A 23406-nucleotide genomic window follows, 5' to 3' on the forward strand; every position below is an offset into this window, starting at 1 on the left:
TCCCTTCCCCCCCCCCCCCCTCCTTTGAAGGGAACGTTTCTGACTTTAACCTTTCTGGCGGTAAGCCCGAGCTGAGCTCGGGCTATGCCGCCGGAAGGCACCGCTCAGGCCCCGCTGGGCCGATTTGCATAATTTTTTTTTTGCTGCACGCAGCTAGCACTTTGCTAGCTGCGTGCAGTGCCCGATCGCCGCCGCTACCCGCCGATCCGTCGCGCCGCAGGCGCCCCCCCCCCCCAGACCCCGTGCGCTGCCTGGCCAATCAGTGCCAGGCAGCTCTATGGGGTGGATCGGAATCCCCTTTGACGTCACGACGGGGGAAGCCCTCCAGAAGATCCCGTTCTTTGAACGGGATCTCCTGATCGCCGATCGCCGAAGGCGATCGGAGGGGCTGGGAGGATGCCGCTGAGCAGCGGCTATCATGTAGTGAGACTTTGTCTCGCTACATGAAAAAACAAAAAAAAAATGTAAAAAAAAGATTTGCTGCCCCCTGGCGATTTTTTAGCAAACCGCCAGGAGGGTTAAGGCTGATTCACAAAACTTCTTATGACATATCTCTCCTGGGGCCTGATGCACAAAACAGTGGTAAAATTGCCAAGGGGTGGCAGTGCACACCAATTTTACTTGAACCAATAGCAGGAAACAGCGTACTGCTCTACTAGCGCAACAGTGAGACTCATCAGAAGGAGGGGGATGGGAGAGAGGCTGGGCAGACAGCATGACTCATCAGGAGGGAGGGTTGAGGGTGGAGACAGCAGAGATGGGAGCAGACAGCATGACTCATCAGGAGCGAGGATTGAGGGGGAAGACATCAGAGATGGGAGCAGACAGCATGACTCATCAGGAGGGAGGATTGAGGGGGAAGACATCAGAGATGGGAGCAGACAGCATGACTCATTAGGAAGGAGGGGTGAGGAGGGAGCAGCAGAGAAGATGGCAGACAGCATGACTCATCAGGAGGGAGGGTTGAGGGTGGAGAAAGCAGAGATGGGAGGAGACGGCATGACTCATCAGGAAGGAGGGGTGAGGAGGGAGCAGCAGGGAAACTGGCAGAAAGCATGACTCATCAGGAGGGAGCTTTGGGGTTGGAGACAGCAGAGATGGGAGCAGACAGCATGATTCATCAGGAGAGAGGATTGAGGGTGAAGACAGCAGAGATGGGAGCAGACAGCATGACTTATCAGGAAGGAGGGGTGAGGAGGGGGCAGCAGAGAAGCTGGCAGACAGCATAACTCATCAGAAGGGACGGGTGAGGAGGGAGTTAGTAGAGAAGTAAGCAGAAAGCATGACTCATCAGGAGGGAGGGGTTAGTACAGGGTTAAAATAGAGGCTGGGCAGAGCTGCAGAACCCACCATGCTATGGCCACACTTCAACCCAGTTTTCAGCTAGCTAGATTAAGAAAACGAAAGCATTTACAAGAGACAAAATGGCAGCAGTACTTTTAGTAAACATTTCTCTTTCAGGATATAGTAGTGCATTTATTAACTAGGGTTGACTAAAGCCCCCTTTAAACAAATGATGTCGCTGCATCGTAGGCTTTGATAATGAAAGTGTTAATAAGTTCTACTAAACAAAAGTTCCCAGCAGCTACCGTTTTGCAGTGCTCACCAACAGTGACATTACTCTGTTATTTGTAAAATTATAGCACTAAGCATACTTTAATAAGCTAATTAATATGATTAAGCTGGATTGTATTCATGAGACGACTGCCATTTGCTGCACAAAATTGCATTTGCCTTCAAGTATAAGCAGTTAAGAGCTGTAATGTAAATACGCTACACTTATTAGCCTCCACGATTCATCAATCTTTCGTCACTGGAGTGGCAGAAAGGTCTACTGGTAAGTGACATATTTATTGCAGAAAGAGCATTGGAAGGACTACAGGAAGGACTACAGGCAACCAGTTACGTTCCAGTACAGAAAGAACTACAAGTCGCATCATTTCTTGTCACTGTTACACTCATTAGTCCCAGAGTCCCGTGCAGGCCTCTCTAAACACCATCCCGGGAGACATTCAGGAACGTCGTCCCCCACTTGGGGGCACGTCTTGAAGGACACATGAGGTGACAAAATAAAACTATTTTTACTTACCTGGGAATCCTTTCAACCGCCATAAGCCAGGTGTTTGCCCCTCACTGTAGCTCTGGTCTTCTCCGGGTCCCACTGGCAGCCGCCGACCTCAGATGCGTCGGTATCTTCTACAAATACGCCCACAGCTTCAGGAGTGTTCTGCACAGACAAAGCATGTTCTGGGTGACATAGACACACGCCTGCGGAAAAGACACCAACCCATCAGGGGTTGGCGATACTGCACAGGCTGCCAGGTGAACCTGGTAAAGACCGGAGCTGTGGAGACACATGACTTCTAGGAGCTGGAAGAAGCCCCAGGTAAGTAAAGACTAATTTATTCTGTTGCCTCCTATCATGTCCTTTAAAGTTTATTATACCCACAGCGGGGGGCAGAACTACGGCACTGGTGAGAAGGCCAGGATATTTAAACCCTGGCCAAACGCTCAGTGCTGTTCTATCTTTTGAACAGTCACGTCGTGTCTCCACACCATTCGTGGCTTCAGTCATCAGTCAGTTCAGTCCAGTCACCAGTCATCCCTGTTATCAGTCAGTCCTGTCACATCAGCCCGGCCTGTCCTTCCAGTCCGCTCTTTGTCCCTTAATGCAGGATTCACCTCTCCCGCTTTTATCGCTGGTGGGGCAACCTCAGGGGTTGGTCACCTGGCTACCTATACTGCAAGGGGTCATCTGGCTACCAATACTGGTGGGGGGGCTACATCACATTACCTATACCGTGAGAGTCATCCGTCTATCTATACTGGGGTGCACTACCTCCGGCTACATATACTGCAGGGGTTATCTGGCTATCTATACGGTGGGCGGGGGGGGGGGGGGACTACATCTGGCTACATATACTGCGGAGGTCATCTGGCTACCTATGTTGGGGGGCTACATATGGCTACCTAGTGTATGGAGGGGGGAGTTTCTACACCCTTGCCCTTAGAGTCATTAAACCTAGCAATAGACCGGATTCTGGCTAGCATGCAAACTTGATTCAATGTGTGTGCAGCTTGGAATAGGGCATGTCAAAATTGACAGGAAGAGTATGAAACCGCTTTAATATTCCCTTCAGGAAACGCTTTGTTAAGGCCTGAGCCCACTAACACATTTGTATCCACTTCTGTCCGCTTTTCTGCATCTGTAATATTGATGTGTAACTGAAAAGCGGACACAACTGCATCAGTGGGCTCAGGCCCTTAGAGCTAAAAATTCCATGTTACTAAGTTCTGTTGGAATTCTGATTTTGTAGGTTTACGCATTTATTTTCTGTTCATATTTTCTTGAAATTTTTAATGACCATATACAACTCTGATTGTATTTTCATGGGTGTGAACAGCATGCCTGAAAAAAGGGCCCAGCTGGATAACGAAATGGCACTGGTGGATAACGAAATCTGATAACAATAAACATCATTGTCAAATTTGGTTAACGATAAAATACAGTTGTAAAAACAGAGGGGAAAAAATAACGAAAAGATATTAACGTTAAAAATGGTTACGTAATTCAACAATACAACTTAACCCAACCCTACTCTCACACAGAACCCTCCCCTGGTGGCACCTAACCCTAACTCCCCCGGTGGTGCCTAACCCTAACCACCACCACCACCCCAGTGGAGCCTAACCCTAACCACCCCTCCACCCAGTGGAGCCTAACCATAACCACCCCTCCCCCCGGTGGTGCCTAACCCTAACCACCGCCTGGGTGGTGCCTAACCCTAACCACTCCCTCTGCAGAAAAAACCTTTTCCACAGACACAATAAGATCTTTGATAACGGAAAATCTGTACATACAAACAAAATAATATGATATAAACTATAACATTGCAAGCTTCTGAAACGATAACATACATCAAAAACTTTAATGTTCTAATGTTGTTAACGATATTTATCGCGACACCCTTTTTTCTGCTTTTTTCGTCATATTAACAATAATTGCATTAAAGTCTATGGTGGTGCCCTTTCTGTCCATCCTCAGCAGGCGCCCTTTCTTCCTGCTACCTTGTGAACACTATTTTCCTAGGACTATGCAAATGTGTGGTTTTTTTTTTTTCTTTTAGCTCTTGCCAGTGAGTCCACCCATCCACCCATTGTCTATTTCTTGATCTAGCAGAGTCACTTAGGACTCTCCTTGAACCTATACAGGTCCTTTATGCTGGATACACACGGTTCGTTCCCGTGGATGCGCCGCTCGATTCCCGTCGATTCGTTTATTTCCAACATGTCCGATTCGCGGTTCGATGGATCGTTAGGTCGATTTGCCTTACTTTACATGGCAATCGACCTAAAAATCATCGAAATGCGCTCAGAAATGTTCGGGAATAATCGATTCGTCGGGAATCGAGCGGCGCATTCGATGCAAGAACGAACCGTGTGTATCCAGCATTAGTGATTTAATTTCTGCTTGCCATCTTTGATCACTATATGGATGTGGTGGGTTTGTGGGGGACGCTACCCCCCAACTCCATGAACACTTAGGAGTGGTGGGGGATCACAGTCCCCTTCACAATCCATGTACACAAACAATCATAGTTGAAATAGACAGTACGTTTATCAAGGTGTCCCTATGCGGACAATTTTGATCTTTCTTGCTTTTACAATAAAGATACCATTATTTTTATATATAATGCTTTGTACCTATAGGGTTGGTCCATTTGGACCTCTAGTTTGCAAATTGTTATTCCCTGGTACCTATTCTGATAGTTCTCAAATGTGTGTTATTATTGCAAGTCCGCAGTGGTCAGTGATAGATCTGCATTGTATTGGACAATTTTCAGTCAAATAGAAGTTTACAAAAAAAATAAAATAATCAGCAGGAAATGCATTTCATCTATCAGGTTTCAAGCGGCATGCAATGTGCATTAAATTTGCAAGCAAGCCGTAATTATTAGCGTCTTGTTGACCATCTCAACTGAAGCAGGCACATAAAAAAATTTTTAAAAACTCCAAGAGTGTCAATTTCTTTCCACAATAGGCAAAATGCTTATTTTTTTCTCTTGGGGTTTAACCACTTCACCCCAAATTGGTTTTTACCCTAAAAGACAAGAGCAATATTCACCTTTCAGTGCTCATCCCCAGGGGCGTAGCAATAGGGGATGCAGAGGTTGCGACAGCATCGGGACCCTTGGGCCAGAAGGACCCTCCCTGACCCTCAACTACAGTATTAGCTCTCTATTGGTCCTGTGCTTATAATAATCACTTCTATAGATGCTTTGAATAGTGGTAATCATTAACAAACTGGTCCCCATCCCCTTCTTGCACCCGTGACACTGTAGTTTCCATTGGCAGGTTTTGGTGCGCCATATCAATTATTATGTATAGAGTGCTTTGGGGCCCTATTGTAAAACTTGCATCGGGGCCCACAGCTCCTTAGCTACACCACTGCTCATCCCTTTCATTTGCCAATAGCTTAATCACTACTAATCACAATGAAATGATCTATAGCTTGGTTTTTTTCACCACCAATTGGGCTTTTTTGGGGTTGATATGTACGCGCGGGAGCGTGCAGGCGCATGTGCAGAGCGGCAGCAGCACTGTATGACTTAACAACGTCCTGGAGCAGTTAAGAGGCTCTAGCAGGACGTTTTTATAAGTCTGCTTGTCCTTAACTGGTTAAAGAGGCCCTGTAGTGACGTATAGTAGGATGCAGTAAATTATTCAGGATACCCACTTTCATGTTGTTATCCTAGTTTCATCATCAGAAACCCTTCCATCTATATTTTGCTATATATTGGTCACCCTCCTAGTGATGTCACAGCCTAGGCTGCTAAGCTATGCTGGATTATCCCCTCCAGAGCATTCTGGGACACCGGGTATATTTTGTTCTGGCTTCAGAACAGTAATGCTAGGTACACCACGATACAATTTTCTTATCATTTTTTATGTCAGATTGATTATTTCCAACAGGTGCGATCTGATATCTGATCAATTTTCACTTCACTTTTACTGAAATGGATTAGAAATCAGTAAATCTGGCAGAACATTTTAATGTGTGCAACGAGCATAACAAACATTCAGCAGAGCTGCACCTGACAGGACTATAGATGTTGCTACCTCTGATAAAGCCCAGAATGTAAATCAGAGAGAGGAAAGATTTTACAACGGACAATCAATGACTAAATAATGCATACAGGATCGTAGCAATAGGGGTTGCAGAGGTTGCGACCGCATCGGGGCCCTAGGGCCAGAGGACTACCTCAACTACAGTATTAGCTCTCTATTGGTCCTGTGCTCATAATAATCACTTCTATAGATGCTTTGAATAGTATTAATCATTAACAAACTGTTCCCCATCCTTTTCTTGCACCTCTGACACTGTAGTTGCCATTGGAAGGTTTTGGTGCGCCGTATCAATTGTTATGTATAGAGTGCTTGGGGGGCCTCATTGTAAAACTTCGATCGGGGCCCACAGCTCCTCAACTACGCCATTGAATGTATAAATGAATATTGTAAAAAAATAAAATAAAAAAATAACCCATTTTTATTCATTACTTTATTTTCATTACAGTTTGACTAACGTTTTATATGCTTGTTAACGCTGATAACATTTTTTTTACAAAGTTTCCTCGCATGAATTCTCCATATAGAGAGGCATAAAACAATATTGGCCGTTGCCTACACATGACAACATCCTCGTCTCTGTGCGACCCCCCGCCACGCCTGAAATAAAAGTCTAACAAGCTAAGGTTAAGGCATTAGTTAGGCGTCATTGTTCAAACACTGTAAAGCTATTTTATAATTGGAACAATTTCAGCCCTTGGTTATTTCTTAATTAAATATTTGTCACCGGGATTGTTATTGGTTCAGCAGAAATGAGGGTTGTAGAATAAATAAGGCGATGTCTTCTCACATTCCGCCCGCCGCTCGGCGCACGGCCCGGAATAATGAACTCGCGGGCTCCGCCGGTCAGGATGTCCATCTTCACGTGTTAATTCAGGCCGCCAATACATTCTCACCCGCTCCTGGTGTCAAGAAATGCCTAACTCCAAATGCCAAAGGGTTAATAAAGCAACATATTGCCGAGATCCGTGTGAAATATTCCATTTTCTATTACAATTCTTTGCAAATGGAAAGGTTCACAGCTGGCGAGTAGGTGCCGACGCATGCCGCTTACCGTTCAGAAGGCCGGCATGGAAGCTGCTAAATTGTGATGCCGAAGGAGAGGGTGCCACACGTAAGGCACGCCGCGCATCTCCTGGAGGAAGTTTCTTCAGTAAAAATCTAAAGAAAATGGCGTCTATTTCATTGTAGCGTTAGTTTTTTATTAGAAAATAAAATATTATTAATTGGATTTATATAGTGCCAAGATAATACGCACGCTGTACAATAAATAGGATTACAGACAATGATAACAGGGGTGACAGCACAATACAGGTAATGGACAATAGATACAACAGTACAGGTAATAAGCAATAAGATACAAAACACAATGCAGATAGTAATACAATGCAAAATCATACACTGGAGTCGTAGTGGTAAAATACAAGTTCCCATAATTCTGGGCAAAGTGCACACAGTCATGTATGATACACAAGGGGAGAGGGCCCTGCCAAAGGCTTACAATCTAGAGGGAGGGGTTGGTGACACGAAAGGAGGGGGTTGCATCAAGAAGTTCTTGGCAGAGAGGGTTAGGGCAGCGTTGAGTTGAGGAAGGCCTTCTTGAAGAAGTGAGTTTTGAGTGTTTTTTGAAGGTGGGGGCAAGCCTGATGGGCAGTGGGAGAGAGTTCCACAGGATGGGGGCAGCTCTAGTAAAGTCCTGTAGTCGTGCATGGGAGTGGGAGATGCGTGGGTGGTTAGGAGGAGGTTGTTGGAGGAGCAGTGACATGGGCGGCCAGGTGTGTACCTGCTGACCAGGTCAGAGATGTAGGTTGAGCAGGACTTGTGTATAGATTTGTATGTCAAACATAGGATTTTGAAAATACAAAGGAGAAACCAAGAGCGCAGTATAGTGTAGTATGTAGAGGTAGATGACCATCAAATGTGTAATAAGGAGTAAGGCCCAGTTCACACTTGCGGAAAAAAACGGTCTATTTGCACATCCTAATGGAACAGATCCTAACGGATGTGAACAGATCCAATATTAACCTATGGATCCATTCACATTGGTCTGTTAGAACGGATCCGTCCTGCATGATCCGCTGAACCGACCGCAAATTTGGTTCTGCAGCAATTTTTCCAGACCGCTGAGCCCAGCAGAACAAAAATAGATGCTGAAGCACTGCATTGGGGGCAATGAGAAAAAGGAACACACTAGTGAAGAAACGGACCATTCCAGATAGCAAAATCCAATTTGGGGGTGGGGGTCTAGGAGGTAGGGAGATGGGGGAAACTGAACAGAAGCAGATGAACGACAACGGAGTGAAAACTGTTCCGATCGACAGGTAATCAGATGAGTTTTCACAGATCCATTTGCTACTTAATTGCCAGTGTGAACCGGGCCTTATACTCACAAACGCGGGTTACTGCCAAGGAAACCACTGTCTAAGCAGATGGAGAAAGAAACCTGTCCCCACTCAGTTTAAGAGGTCGCTCTCTGTAGCAGGAAGAATAGGGGACACGCTCCTCCACTAAGGGTGGAAAATACTATGGCACGCACAGATGCTCCACAATATTGTCTGAGGAAGTTAGTTGTCCGAATGAAACGTATTGCGGTGAAGTTTCCTGGCGAGGCATCCTGCGTCTGCACAGTACGGCCATGCTTATTCACGGACAGGAATGTGAACGTGCCAAACTCTCAGAGATTTCAAAGGGTCCCAGCATTGAATCAGTGGAGGCAAGGGGGACAGAGGAAGCTCTACCGAATTAAGGATCTAATTTTCTACAGGTACACTTTAAAGAACAAGTGACACCCATGCTAACCTAGAGATAAAAAACACATTTGTAAGTAGATAAATACTACTTCTACTTACATAACAGATGTATTGTGCTATCCACGTACTGATTCCTGTGAATTCAACAAATGAAAAGCAGAAAATCCTATTCTAGGCAGTGGCCATCTTGCCAAGCTAATGCTGACATCATATCCTCCCTGACTCTTGTTTTCCCCCCTCCCTTCTCTTGCTCATTGTGTATTCATTAGCTTCCCTCTTCCCAGAGTCTTCAGACACTCCCACTGAGGTGTATACTAGGAACTACACTGTCTTATCCTCCAAACGCTGAGTCACCTCAGCCTTGCTTGTAAACACAAGTGAGCAGAGGTGTTTCAGATAAGCAGCTAGATCGGGAAATAAATGGAAGAGGAGGAATATATTATAGATAAAAAGAACTCCCAGCATGCAACTGAATGGCAATGGCTATTAAAGGGCCAGTGCTCCTAAAGTAATTGATAACGCCAAAGCATAACAGCAGAAAACGTTTTGCGAGTTTTTAATGCAGGATTAGCATCTTTATCACTTAATACACTCAGACCAGTTGCTGTTGAAATTTGATTTTCATGGTGACAATACCGCTTTAAGCAAGTCTAACATATGAAATCCATAATTGTCTGTGCTCCTCGAGCTATTTGACAGTGCTCTGACACATGGGACTGAATTCTGTTCACTGAAGGAGTGTCTGTGTTGTCTTATGTAACTAACAAGAGGGAAGTTGTCACTTTTTCAGGCCAAGTTATATTATGATACAGAAGATGACTTGTTACTAAATATGACATTTCATTACACTTCTATTTCATACCATAGTCATTGAAGAGTCTGACTGAGATCAAGGCAAAAGCAATACTGAAAACATTTCAAAGGTATGGGGCTCATCCCCTCTATATACTGGTAGTTCAGGTGGATCAGAACTCAAATAATGAGGTTTCCTGATTCCTGAATAGAAGTTCTGGACATTCAGCTCCCAAGGACTTCAAAGCCAGTGCCTTGCAAACTGGTTCCAGAGGACATCCTAGCCAGCAACTTGTTCATTGGCTCCCTTGGACTTAGACAGCACCTTGCACACTACTTTCCATGGACTTCATAGACAGCAGCTTGCACACTACTTTCCATGGACTTCATAGCCAGCCCTTTGCAGACTACTTTCCGTGGACTTCATAGCCAGCACCTTGCACACTACTTTCCATGGACTTCATAGGCAGTGTGTTGCATGCTACTTTCCATGGACTTCACAGACAGCATCTTGCACACTACTTTCCATGGACTTCATAGACAGCAGCTTGCACACTACTTTCCATGGACTTCATAGCCAGCCCTTTGCAGACTACTTTCCGTGGACTTCATAGCCAGCACTTTGCACACTATTTTCCATGGACTTCCCAGCCAGCGACATGCACACTACTTTCCATGGACTTCATAGGCAGTGCGTTGCATGCTACTTTCCATGGACTGCATAGACAGCAGCTTGCACACTGCTTTCCATGGGCTACATAGACAGCACCTTGTACACTACTTTCCATGGACTTCATAGGCGTCACCTTGCACACTACTTTCCATGGACTTCATAGCCAGCACCTTGTGCACTACTTTCCATGGACTTCATAGGCGTCACCTTGCACACTACTTTCCATGGACTTCATAGGCGTCACCTTGCACACTACTTTCCATGGACTTCATAGCCAGCACCTTGTACACTACTTTCCATGGACTTCATAGCCGTCACCTTGCACACTACTTTCCATGGACTTTATAGCCAGCACCTTGTGCACTACTTTCCATGGACTTCATAGCCAGAGCCTTGCACACTACTTTCCATGGACTTCATAGCCAGCACCTTGCACACTACTTCCCATGTACTTTATAGCCAGCACATTGGTTCTAATGAATTTCATAACACACATCTTGCATACCAGCTCCCATGGATTTCACAGCCATCACCTTGCAGACCGGCTCACGTGGACTTCATAGCCGGTGCCTTGCCTTTACAAAGAAATAATAAAAAAATTAAAAAAAATCTCTATATACAGTAAACAGAAACAGTTCTGTTTCTACACAAAATACTTAATTTACGGTATTGTGAAATTAATTTTGCAATTGTCAAACTTGGGATCGAATCTCTGTACGGGAGTCAGGAATCCAGGAGAAGCATACAGATTCAAACTGTCCAATATCACCGGCTGTCCAATATCACCACTAAGAAGCAAAGTCATGGGAAGAGCCAACAGCCTGGAAATTAGCAACTGCTTAAAACAAATAAATATAAATCGGCCACAGCAACACAAATATGTTTTACCACCAAAACATCACTTTACACCTAAGAAGTCTCATTATAAAAAATGTGTCATGTGAAAAGTCATTTACTATTTTCCAAACTTAAGGGAGATTATTGCTTTTTTTTATTTTTGGCAGAACCTGATACTCTGCCCTGCCATAAACACACAACAAAAAATACATAATTTTACACATCTCTCCTGATCGACGAAAGACATGAAGGCTCCTTGGGTGGTCCTTGGACCACCATTAACGAATCCTTGCTCTGTGGGTTATCAAGATTTTATAAGCACTATTTCTGCCAGTTGGAACTTGTGTTAACTAAAATGAAATTGTTTACCAAAAAGGAGAGGGAAAAAAGAGGTTTACGCAAAACGAATCAGGCTGCGCTCATTAAGTTCCCGTCATTAACAGGGTAACTATTTAAGGCCCGTTAACTTTCCAAAACAGATGATTTATGGCTTCCAACACTTTACAGGCAGTGGCTGCAAAACCAAACGTCTTGGGACGTATAAAAATAGAGACAAAACTTGTCATGCAAGCGCAGCCTTACCTCAGCACAAGTGGCTTATACAAACACATATTCAATATTGTGCGGTTTTTGGGTCCACATTGTAAAAGGACAAAGGAGACCTGGATAGTGTTTGAGGGTGGGCCTGAACATTAATGAATGGGTGGGTTGACCTCCTTTATAAGTAAAGGCTAAAAAAACGGATTCATTGCCATTTGAAAGATACCTTAGAGTTGATCTTACGTTTATTTAGATAAAGGGCAGATCACGCCCAGAAAAAAAAACTATTTTATGTATTAACGTTTTTTCTTTTATTCCTGTGTTGTCGTATTGCTGTATATTACCCCTAAATATTGTCTGTAACCTAAACTAATGTCCAGCACTGCGTAATATGTTGGCGCTTTATAAATACAATAAATAATAATTAAAGAGAATTCAGTTTTAGACATTTTCTATCTTAATTACCTCTGACTGATGGCAATCCTGATGTCATTTACTCCCTTACTTTTTTTTCCTCCTAGAAACTGCACTGTCATAGCTAGCTTGCTTTGTAAACACATGTGGGCACAGCATAGATTTCAGCAGCTCAATGAACTGCCCTCAGCCAATCAATGAGGAGCAGAAATGTGGGAGGGTTGGTGACAAGCTTCCTTCTCATTGGCAAAGCCACGGACGAGAGTGATGCCACAAAGATTTAGAGGATCCCAGCAAGGAAACGTGTTGGGTCGAGGAACATCAGAAAAGTCTCTTGATCATCTACAAACTTCCTTCTAAGGTGCTAAGCATTGCTTTTGGCAACATCATTGCACAGTAAAGTGGCATAAGGTGTCGAAACGCATAGTGATGTCACCAGCACATGGAGGTTCATCAGAGACGCTAGGGTCTCATCCACCATCCGGACCACTAACTCTGCTGGTCACAACAGTTAGGACAGCTGCCTCCCAAGGACCTATTGGTGGGCACTTTGTCTTTGATATGGGAGTGTACTACTAACTTAAGAGTACGGGCTCGTTTCCACTTAGTGCGCTTCTGTCTGCTTCTGTGCGCTTTTTTTCAGCACATCAATGTTACAGATTGATACATGTTGCTAGCATAATATTGCCCCTGTTTAACTCTCTAGTAAGGCCACATCTGGAATATGGAATTCAGTTCTGGGCACCACATTACAAAAAAGAAATTGCAGTTTTAGAGCAGGTGCAGAGACGAGCTACAAAATTGATACGTGGGATGGAAGGTCTCGCTTACCAAGAAAGGTTAGATAAACTGGGTTTATTTAGTCTAGAGAAAAGACGCCTTAGAGGAGATCTAATTAACATGTATAAATACATCAGAGGGCAATATAATAGCTTGGCGGATGAGCTTTTTGTCCCTAGGCCTTCTCAAAGGACTAGAGGACATGATCTGCGCATGGAGGAAAAACATTTTAGCCATTTATTTAGGAAAGGGTTCTTTACAGTAAGAGTGATTAAGATGTGGAATGCATTGCCACAGGAAGTCGTTATGGCAAACTCTATACCTGCATTTAAAGGGTGCTTAGATGCTTTCCTTGCATTGAAAGACATCCATGGCTACAATTACTAGGTTATGCCTAATGATGTTGATCCAGGGATTTTATCTGATTGCCATTTGGAGTCAGGAAGGAATTTTTCCCTTTTGGGGCTAATTGGACCATGCCTTGTGGGGGTTTTTTCGCCTTCCTCTGGATCAACAGGGGTATGTGGGGGACGGGCTGGAGTTGTACTTTGTACTGGTTGAACTCGATGGACGTATGTCTTTTTTCAACCAAAATAACTATGTAACTATGTAACTATCCCGAGCCAAAAGACACAGGCAGCCATAACACATCTACAGTAAAAAGGATGCTGTTTTTAGAGGGAAAGGGGACTCTGATGGGGGGGGGGGGGGGGTGCAATTTCAGTGTTTGCCATAGGTTCTTTATTACCCAGATACGCCCCTGGAGTTAGGGGGGATTTAGATAGTTTAGAGCGGTGGGGATGCGGCGATTTAGTTAGGGGAATCATATTAAACATATTTATGAAATAGACGTTTTTTAGAGACTCCAGAGTGTCTTTCAAGGAGCAAAAGAGCCACTGATCTCTATGACTTTCAAAGTCGCAGAGAGCTCTGTCTTTATAACATTATAACATTAGGAAATAAAAACAATGCTTATCAAATCGGCATTATGGTCCCGACCCTATTCCAAGTTTTCTCCTAGGTCATATTTTCACATTATCAATAAAATGCCTTTTAAGCCACCAGCAAGCAAGAAACTAGAATAATTTTGATAGTACTTGCTCACCTACTGGCACTTTTTGGTACTTTTTCAGTTGCAAAGTGCTGAAAAGTTATTTTAAACAGAAGATGAAAAGTTTTCTCCTAGGAGACAACTTAGGAGAAAAAGTTTATTGGATCAGGCCTTATAGGTTTTTAGTATTTTAACAAGATGAAATACACAAACATATTCTCAATTACTTGTGGGTTTGTGCAGGATGCTGCTCTCACACTTTTATGTTTTATTGAGGAACCTGCCCTGCATGGCTTTGTCATTTACTAGGCCCAGGACAGTGGCGGCTCTGTATTTTTTTTTGTGGGGGGGGGGGGGTGCTATGCAGGTGGTGGACCAAGTTCTGGGGTTGCTGATGGCGCCGCGGCAAAAAAATTGGGCGTGGCCATGACCAGATGAGGGCGGAGCTAACTGTAATTTAAAGTGAACCCGGGGTGAGAGTGATATGGATGCTGCCATATTTATTTCCTTTTAAACAATAATAGATACCAAAATACATGTTCAATCATGTCGGCAGATTTGACCAAAAAACATGTTCAATCATGTGGCAGATTTGACCAGAAAACACGTTCAATCATGTCGGCAGATTTGCCCAGAAAATACATGCAATCATGTGGCAGATTTGACTAGAAAATACGTGCAATTGTGTGGCAGATTTGCCCAGAAAATACATGCAATCATGTGGCAGATTTGACTAGAAAATACGTGCAATTGTGTGGCAGATTTGCCCAGAAAATACATGCAATCATGTCGGCAGATTTGCCCAGAAAATACATGCAATCATGTCGGCAGATTTGCCCAGAAAATACATGCAATCATGTGGCAGATTTGCCCAGAAAATACATGCAATCATGTAGCAGATTTGACCAGAAAATACATGCAATCATGTTGGCTGATTTGCCCAGAAAATACGTGGAATCGTGGCAGATTTGCCCAGAAAATACATGCAATCATATTGGCATATTTGCCCAGAAAATACATGCAATCATGTCGGCAGATTTGACCAGAAAATACGTGGAATCATGTCGGCAGATTTGACAAGAAAATACGTGCAATCATGTCGGCAGATTTGCCCAGAAAATACATGCAATCATGTCGGCAGATTTGCCCAGAAAATACATGCAATCATGTAGCAGATTTGACCAGAAAATACATGCAATCATGTCGGCATCTTTGCCCAGAAAATACATGCAATCATGTGGAAGATTTGACCAGAAAATACATGCAATCATGTGGCAGACCTGGCCAGAAAACCCTTCAATCATGTAGCACAGTGTTCCCCAACCCTGTCCTCAAGGCCCACCAACAGTACACGTTTTGCAGAAAACCACAAAACATGCACAGGTGGAGTAATTAGTGTCTCAGCAGAGCTGATTAGCTACTTCTGTGGATTTCCACAAAACATGCACTGTTGGTGGGCCTGGGGACAGGGTTGGGGAACACTGATGTAGCAGACCTGGCCAGAAAATACATGCAATCATGTCGGCAGATTTGACCTGAAAATACAAGCAATCATGTAGCAGACCTGGCCAGAAAATACATGCACTCATGTCGGCAGATTTGACCGGAAAATACGTGCAATCATGTGGCAGACCTGGCCAGAACATACACGATACACCTGCTACTGTAAATAAAAAAAAAAACATTTACTCACCTGAAGCAGACTTCCTGTCCCGGCCTCCGTCTGGCGCGCAGCTCCCACGATCCTCTGCAGCCAGCAACTGAAACTCCAGCGCTGACAGCAGGGCTATGGGAAAATGGTGCCCAAAGCCCTGCACTGCAGACTCAAAGTCTCCAGATCAGGGCTTCGGATGCCATTTTACTGTAGCCCTGCTCTGCCACTGCCGGAGCTGCTGGCTGCTGCTGTTGTGAACTGACACGAAAGTCAGTTCACGCTGGGGGGTGCTAATACGGTGCTTGGAGAATTTTAGGGGGTGCTTCAGCACCCAAAGCACCCCCCTGGTGCCGCCACTGGCCAAGGACCATTACAGCTTTTTCTCAGTGGTAATCGGTGCTTTTTAGGAATCGCCGGCAACTCCAAACTCACTGAAGCTCCGCCCCACACATCGAAAGCTCCATCCCAGACCTCAGAAAGCTCCAGCCCCACAAGAATATGCCTCAGAGAGCCCCCATGCTGGCCATGGCTGCCTGGTGGTGTTGCAAGGCTTTCTATACAGAGATGATGTAGGTGTCCAGCCTAAACCCTGGGATCAGGATTTATTTTTATACTTATAAAGCCAAGTATACCCAAGTAAGTGTATTTTTATTGCAGTGCCACCAATACTAAGAGCAGTCTGCACTATCCCTTTTCCACTCTTCCCCTATGTTTAGAAATAGGGTTGGCTCGCCAATCCAGTGACCAAGGTGGAAGTGGAGACAAGACCAATGCTGAGTGCTTGAATGCCAGAACCCAGCACACTACTGACGACCAGATCACTGGTGGATTGCAAAAGTTAGAGGACAGAGGAATTCTTATTTTCAGGACAACGAACAGAGGAATGCGGATCAAGCATGACCATACTTTTGTGCTTACCTTAGGCAGCTTTTCCGTGGGCCAGATGTACTTTAAATCTGCGATTGTTTGCATCTCATTAACCATCTCTTGTGAACAGTCAGGTGCAAAAGAAATTCTGTGAGTTCTGGTAGATGTATTTCCGGTTTGGAAACCAAGGTGCCGGCAAGAATAGGAGACAAAAAGAGCACCAGGAGCGCAAATATTGTAGTATTTCAGGGAAATGGGAAATGTAAAGAAATAACAGCTACTCAGTTGGGTCTATGTGTGTTGTGCTTCAGAAGAAACAAAGGACCACTGGATGTAGTTACAGAGGTAACCCCACACATTGATCAGAGGAACCATGAAATGCGTTGTTTTTTTTAATGGTGTCTAACCACAAGAATCTTAACCTCTCATCACAAGTTAAGACTGTTCCTATTACTTACCTCCACTCAGTACATGACAATTGGGACACCTCCTACCATCTTGCAGGTCCCAAAAAGTGTTTTTACCTTCTGTTGCAAATACAGGTAGTCACCGGCTTACAAACGCCCGACTTACGAACGACCCGCCGATACGAACGGCATAGATTCTGTGTTTCCATGGTAACAAGTAAAAAAAAAAATCAAAATGGACTTGTAGTTTTTGAGAAAATCGATTTTAAAAAGATCAAAGAAAAAATAGCTTTTAAACTTGTATAAGCAGGTACAGAGGGCAGAGGTGACACAGAGGGGGACACTGGAGGCACAGGGGAGCAAAGAGGAGGTACAGGGGACAGTGATGGCACAATGTTCCAACTTAAGAACAGATTCAGGTTAAGAACAAACCTACAGTCCCTATCTCGTTCGTTAACCAAGGAATACTTGTACAAAAAAAATGCATCCAACAATTTAATTGCAAGACACTTCTCACACAGGAAAAAGGGAAAAACAAAAGTGTTACATAAACATGAAGTAAAAACCTTGCTTCCTTTCCAAAAGTGCAAGCACTGTGCTAAGCCGATGATTAAATATTGTTCCAACACCCAAGTGAGTGGTTCATTTTGCGGTGGAGTCTACTCCCGAGCCCGGTACAATATTTATTACACACTCTGCCGTTCACACAAAGGCTTTAATTAGAGACAGTAAAGAGGGCTCCGGCAATGAGGGGAAGAGGCTTTCATTTGCATTAAACTGATTATAAACAGACTCATTTCAAGAAAGGGCAGAGGGAGGAAAAAAAACAATAAGAACATCATAACTATGTTTATCAATTTCGAGGTATTAATGGCGTGTCTAGCCCGGCACTAGGAATATCCTCAACATGATAAAAATGCTGATGGGCGCACGGATTCATTATGTGATCACAAGTAATTGCCATCAATCCCTATTTGCTTGACTTTTTTTTTCGCTTTTTCATATCAGATTGACTCTCATCATACGCGCTAGCGGGGAGGAGGTTGGGGGGTTAAACAGATTTGTGCATATGTAAGGGGAAGTTTATTATGCTCTTTTGCCACTTTCATTTTGTCCGACGCTTTATTGCTACCGCCTAGTCACCTTAATTACATTACCTGGGTCTGATTCTCCAGATATTTTAGTTGCGCGGATAGATTAATCTAGCTACCGCAAACAATGCTTCCCGTTAAGAGAAGCTCTCCGCCCCACAAGCCACGGTGGAATGGAGAAAAGGTTATACTGCTTATACTGAAATTCCTCATTTACAAAAATATAATGCTAGGACATAAATAAGCGGGACTCGAGGAATAGATTTGAAAAAGCTGCATGCTAATTTAGGTGTTCAACAAAAAAAAAGAAAGCAGTAAACGAGCATTTGATTGGAGTAGTAGAATATTGGTAAGTTTATGGATGTAATACAACCTTATTGATATAATGAAATATCGGCAATATTTGCCGATATTTCATAATGACCTAACTTCCCTCTACTCTCACACAGAACCCTCCCCTGGGGCAACTAGTAATAACACTCCCCCCCAGTCAACTGATAACTCACCCCCCCCTCAGGCAACTGATAACCCTCCCCCGGGCAACTAATAACCCTCTGGGCAACTTATAGACCTTCCCCCACCCGGGCAACTAGTAAACCCGACCTGTGCAACTAATACCCCCCCCCCCCGCAAATAATAACACGACCCCCAGGCAACTAATAACTTATACCTCTCCCGGCAACTAATAACCCTACCACTGGCAACTAATAACCATCCCCCTGGGCAACTAATAACCTCTCTCCTCCCGGCAACTAATAACCATCCCCCTGGGCAATTAATAACCCTCTCCCCAGGGTAACTAATAACCCGCCCTATACCCAACAATTAATAACCCCCTGCAACTTATAACCCTCCCCTAATAACCATCCCCATGCCAAATAATAACCTCCCCTTGGGCAACTAATATTCCTCCCCCCGGCCAGGGCCAGATTTAGGCCAAGGCAATGTAGGCCATGGCCTAGGGAATCACAAGAGCAAGGCCCCCACAGCAGCAGGCTAAATTGGTGCAGCATTTGTAAGCTTGCAAATTCTGCAATGCAGGGAGACCTGGCGAGCGCCTGACCTCCCTGCTGCCAGCTACCTGTGCAGTGGCCATCTTGCTCTTTGCGTACGTTTGCGTTGTGGCAGGCGACTTGGGTAGCATTGGAGACGGAGTGGAAGAGGAAGTTTCTGCACTGGAGATGAGCACAGGAGTGAGTGACACTGATGGCTGCTGCAGTGTGGAGGTGAGCTGTACTGAAAGAGGGGCAATGGGAAAGGGAGGGATTAAGGGAGTCATCAGGCTACCTATACGGGAGGGAAGGAGGGGGGGGGTTTCATCTGACTACCTATACTGGAGGACAGGTGTCATCTCGCTAGCTATACAGAAGGGGGGCGGCTGGTGACATTGGCCTTGGACGGTAAAGAGTACAAATCCGGCCCTGCCCCTGGCAACTAATAACCCGCCTCATCAACAACAACTAATAACCCCATATGGGCAAAAATGAGCGCCCGCTGCAGGAACTTCAGCTTTCAATAGCGGGGAGTTTGCCATTTTTGGCCGCGCTACCATTAACTGCTCCGGACTCGAGGCACTCTTTAACTTTTGGTTATTAAAAAAATCTTAATTTCAGTTTGTAGACCGCCATGTAAGAATTAAAGGACCTGAAAGCTCAAACAACATTTTTCCACCCAAACTATGAAATGAGTACATGTTGACACAGACTCTAAAGTACATTCTGACCAATAGGGTTGGTCAATAAAATACTTCCAAGCTGATGCTAATTTTCAAGCTAATTTTAGTTAACAAGAAGGTTTAATTAACAGGAATCATAATACAGGCATGGTAATGGCCATTGGCCAAAGGAAAATATTATATTAACGATATGCAACATTGCTTGAGATGCAGACCAAGAGGTATCCTTGCTACTTAAATACTTCAAAAACATGATCAAAGATTGTCGAGAGGGAAACAGCTTAAAAACAAACAACATTTTAATGCTATGCAAACTAATTGAGCGTTGCAAAAGGACCAGTCATAGGCAGCCCCATGGCCATGCCAATCCACCTTTCTTCTCATTAGGTCAATGAGATGGTAATAGTGCTACATTGATGTATAGAAGGAATGATCCCGGTGGCCATTTGTACTGTAGTCAGTGTAGGCAGAGGAGCTCCTGCTGCAGATACAGGGACAGTGTTAGATAGGCTGTATTGTGATGATATGCTGTGTAGCTGATTACTAGATGCACTGCTACTTGTAGTGCACCAGCTAGGGGCCCCCCAATTGTCCTTTTGGGGACTCATCCCGACTAGACAGGCTGTATTTAAATTGTGCAGTGTAGTTGCTCCCTAGGTGCGCTGCTACTTGTAGTGCACCAGCTAGGGGCCCCCAATTGTCCTTTTGGGGACTCATCCCGACTAGACAGGCTGTATTTAAATTGTGCCGTGTAGTTGCTCCCTAGGTGCGCTGCTACTTGTAGTGCACCAGCTAGAGACCCCCAATTGTCCTTTTGGGGACTCATTATGACTAGACAGGCTGTATTTAAATTGTGCCGTGTAGTTGCTTCCTAGGTGTGCTGCTACTTGTAGTGCACCAGCTAGGGGCCCCCAATTGTGCTTTTGGGGACTCATCCCAACTAGATGTAGTGATATTTTATTGCTGCATTGTGGTGTTGTGTGGGTTGCAGCAACACAACACCGGTATACAGTGCAGTGCATTTGGCTAACTCACTGTGACTGGGCATAAGTGATTGCTTGTCACTGACCCCCACACAGCATCACCCATGTCACAGATATTTTTGTCACTTAATGATTATTGATTAGCATATGTTGTTACCAGGGCAGTTTCTAGGCTAAAATGCACCCAGGGCGAGGGTGTTAAAGTTGCACCCATCCCCCCCCCCCCCCCCCACCGCCCGCGGCGCCAGATATACATGCCCACAGTATAGGTTAGCCAGGTCTAGTTGCACTCAGTATAGGTAGCCAGCTATAGGTCCCCCAAGCAGGGGCGTAGCAATAGGCCCTGCAGCGCCTGCGCCCGCGGGGGGGCCCGGCCCCCCCCCCTGGGGCCCGCTCGGGGCCGTTTTTGGGGGGCTGGAGGGGTGGCAGCATGAGGGGAAAGCCTTGCCCACAGTCGGCGGGGAGAGGGGAAGTTCCCCCCTCTCCCTCACCTCGGGGCTCTCCCCTCTGCGCTCCCCTCCAGCTAGTGAATGTGTGTGGGCAGCGGGCAGCGGCGGCGGGATACATACCTTCTTCCTTGCGTTCCATCGCCGCCTTCTCGCTCTAGCGGCTGACGTCACTTCCGGAAGCGGAAGTGACGTCAGCCGCTAGAGCGAGAAGGCGGCGATGGAACGCAAGGAAGAAGGTATGTATCCCGCTGCTGCCCGCTGCCCACACACAGGGGGATTTTCAGGTGTCTGCTGCCCACATTACGATTTTCAGGTGCCTGCTGCCCACATTACGATTTTCAGGTGCCTGCTGCCCACATTGCGATTTTCTGGTCACTGCTGCCCACATTGCGATTTTCAGGTGTCTGCTGCCCACATTACGATTTTCTGGTGTCTGCTGCCCACATTGCGATTTTCTGGTCACTGCTGCCCACATTACGATTTTCAGGTGTCTGCTGCCCACATTACGATTTTCTGGTGTCTGCTGCCCACATTGCGATTTTCTGGTCACTGCTGCCCACATTGCGATTTTCTGGTCACTGCTGCCCACATTGCGATTTTCAGGTGTCTGCTGCCCACATTGCGATTTTCAGGTGTCTGCTGTCCACATTACGATTTTCAGGTGTCTGCTGCCCACATTACGATTTTCTGGTCACTGCTGCCCACATTGCGATTTTCTGGTCACTGCTGCCCACATTACGATTTTCAGGTGCCTGCTGCCCACATTACGATTTTCAGGTGTCTGCTGCCCACATTACGATTTTCAGGTGCCTGCTGCCCACATTGCGATTTTCTGGTCACTGCTGCCCACATTACGATTTTCAGGTGTCTGCTGCCCACATTACGATTTTCTGGTGTGTGCTGCCCACATTGCGATTTTCTGGTCACTGCTGCCCACATTGCGATTTTCTGGTCACTGCTGCCCACATTGCGATTTTCAGGTGTCTGCTGCCCACATTACGATTTTCAGGTGTCTGCTGCCCACATTACGATTTTCAGGTGTCTGCTGCCCACATTACGATTTTCTGGTCACTGCTGCCCACATTGCGATTTTCTGGTCACTGCTGCCCACATTACGATTTTCAGGTGTCTGCTGCCCGCATTACGATTTTCTGGTGTCTGCTGCCCACATTGCGATTTTCTGGTCACTGCTGCCCACATTGCGATTTTCTGGTCACTGCTGCCCACATTGCGATTTTCAGGTGTCTGCTGCCCACATTGCGATTTTCAGGTGCCTGCTGCCCACATTACGATTTTCAGGTGTCTGCTGCCCACATTACGATTTTCTGGTGACTGCTGCCCACATTACGATTTTCAGGTGCCTGCTGCCCACATTACGATTTTCTGGTGTCTGCTGCCCACATTATGATTTTCTGGTCACTGCTGCCCACATTGCGATTTTCTGGTCACTGCTGCCCACATTGCGATTTTCTGGTCACTGCTGCCCACATTGCGATTTTCAGGTGTCTGCTGCCCACATTGCGATTTTCTGGTGTCTGCTGCCCACATTACGATTTTCTGGTGTATGCTGCCCACATTAGGATTTTCTGGTGACTGCTGCCCACATTGCGATTTTCTGGTGACTGTTGCCCACATTGCGATTTTCTGGTGACTGCTGCCCACATTGCGATTTTCTGGTGACTGCTGCCCACATAAGGATTTTCTGGTGACTGCTGCCCACATTAGGATTTTCTGGTGTGTGCTGCCCACATTATGATATTCTGGTGACTGACTGCTGCCCACATTAGGATTTTCTGGTGACTGCTGCCCACATTACGATATTCTGGTGACTGCTGCCCAACATTAGGATTTTCTGGTGACTGATGCCCACATTGCGATTTTCTGGTGACTGCTGCCCACATGGCGATTTTCTGGTGACTGCTGCCCACATGGCGATTTTCTGGTGAACTCTGCCCACATTACGATTTTCTGTCCCACATTACGATATTCTGGTGAACGCTGCCCACATTACGATTGTCTGGTGAATGCTGTCCACGTTACAATTTTCTGGTGACTGCTGCTCACGTTACGATTTTCTGGTGAACTCTGCCCACATTATGATTTTCTGGTGAACTCTGCCCACATTACGATTTTCTGTCCCACATTACGATATTCTGGTGAACGCTGCCCACATTACGATTGTCTGGTGAATGCTGTCCACGTTACAATTTTCTGGTGACTGGTGCCCACATTACGATTTTCTGGTGAACTCTGCCCACATTATGATTTTCTAAAGGCCCACATTACGATTTTCTGGTGAACTCTGCCCACATTACGA

The sequence above is a fragment of the Hyperolius riggenbachi genome, chromosome 10 (assembly GCF_040937935.1).
Source record: "Hyperolius riggenbachi isolate aHypRig1 chromosome 10, aHypRig1.pri, whole genome shotgun sequence".
Taxonomy (NCBI): Eukaryota; Metazoa; Chordata; class Amphibia; order Anura; family Hyperoliidae; genus Hyperolius; species Hyperolius riggenbachi.